Here is a 1897-nt window from a genome sequence, read left to right as displayed (position 1 = left end):
CGAGGGGGTATCGAGTCTCACCCTTGAAGAGATTCCAAAGCCTACAAGATGAGGCTCTTGTTGCTGCGGTAGACGTTCACTTGCCTCTTGCAAAAGCGCGTAGAAGATCTTGATCACGATCGCTTCCGACGCCACGAACGGGCAGCACCTCCGTACTCGGTCACACGTTCGGTTGTTGATGAAGACGACGTCCACCTCCCCGTTCCAGCGGGCAGCGGAAGTAGTAGCTCCTCTTGAATTCGATAGCACGACGGCGTGGTGTCGGTGGTGGTGGAGAAATCCGGCGGAGCTTCGCTTAAGCGTGCGGGATGTGGTGGAGGAGAGAGACCGCTAGGGTTTGGGGAGAGAGGGGGTTGGGCGCCGGCCCTCTAAGGGGTGCGGCCAAGGCTGAGGCTTGAAGTGGTCAGCCCCCTCTCCTATGCCCCTCATTATATAGGTGGAAGCACCAAGAGTTCTAGTCCAAGTCTTCGAATAAGACCCCAACACTAAAACCTCCCATATGTGGGAAACCTACTCAAGGAGGGAGTCCTACCCAAGGTGGGACTCCCACCTTTCCTTGAGGTGGGTTGGCCGGCCACCCTAGGGGAGTCCACCTTGGACTCCTCCCCTTTAGGGTTGGCTGGTCATGCAAGGTGGAGTCCCTCCGGGACTCTACTTTCCATGGTGATTTCTTCCGGACTTTTCTAGAACCTTCTAGAACCTCGCCATAAATGCACCGGATCATTTCCAAACTTGGAATATGACTTCCTATATATGAATCTTATTCTCCGGACCATTCCGGAACTCCTCGTGATGTCCGGGATCTCATCCGGGACTCCGAACAAATATTCGAACTCCATTCCATATTCAAGTTCTACCATTTCAACATCCAACTTTAAGTGTGTCACCCTACGGTTCGTGAACTATGCGGACATGGTTGAGTACTCACTCCGACCAATAACCAATAGCGGGATCTGGAGATCCATAATGGCTCCCACATATTCAACGATGACTTTAGTGATCGAATGAACCATTCACATACGATACCAATTCCCTTTGTCACGCGATATTTTACTTGTCCGAGGTTTGATCTTCGGTATCACTCTATACCTTGTTCAACCTCGTCTCCCGACAAGTACTCTTTACTCGTACCGTGGTATGTGGTCTCTTATGAACTTATTCATATGCTTGCAAGACATTAGACGACATTCCACCGAGAGGGCCCGGAGTATATCTATCCGTTATCGGGATGGACAAATCCCACTGTTGATCCATATGCCTCAACTCATACTTTCCGGATACTTAATCCCACCTTTATAACCACCCATTTACGCAGAGTGGCGTTTGATGTAATCAAAGTACCTTTCCGGTATAAGTGATTTACATGATCTCATGGTCATAAGGACTAGGTAACTATGTATCGAAAGCTTATAGCAAATAACTTAATGACGAGATCTTATGCTACTCTTAATTGGGTGTGTCCATTACATCATTCATACAATGATATAACCTTGTTATTAATAACATCCAATGTTCATGATTATGAAACTAATCATCCATTAATCAACAAGCTAGTTAAGAGGCATACTAGGGACTCTTTGTTTGTCTACATATCTGATACGTCTCCAACGTATCGATAATTTCTTGTGTTCCATACCACATTATTGATGTTATCTACATGTTTTATGCACACTTTATGTCATATTCGTGCATTTTCTGGAACTAACCTATTAACAAGATGCCGAAGTGCCAGTTCTCGTTTTCTGCTGTTTTTGGTTTCGTAAATCCTAGTAACGAAATATTCTCGGAATCGGACGAAATCAACGCCAAAGATCTTAGAATCCCCGGAAGCATCCGAACACACGAGAGGGACCGGAGGGGGGCACGAGCCCACCACACCATACCCGGCGCGGCCTAG

Source organism: Lolium rigidum, chromosome 2 (genome assembly GCF_022539505.1).
Source record: "Lolium rigidum isolate FL_2022 chromosome 2, APGP_CSIRO_Lrig_0.1, whole genome shotgun sequence".
In the NCBI taxonomy this organism is placed as follows: domain Eukaryota; kingdom Viridiplantae; phylum Streptophyta; class Magnoliopsida; order Poales; family Poaceae; genus Lolium; species Lolium rigidum.
This window is presented reverse-complemented; position numbering follows the sequence as displayed.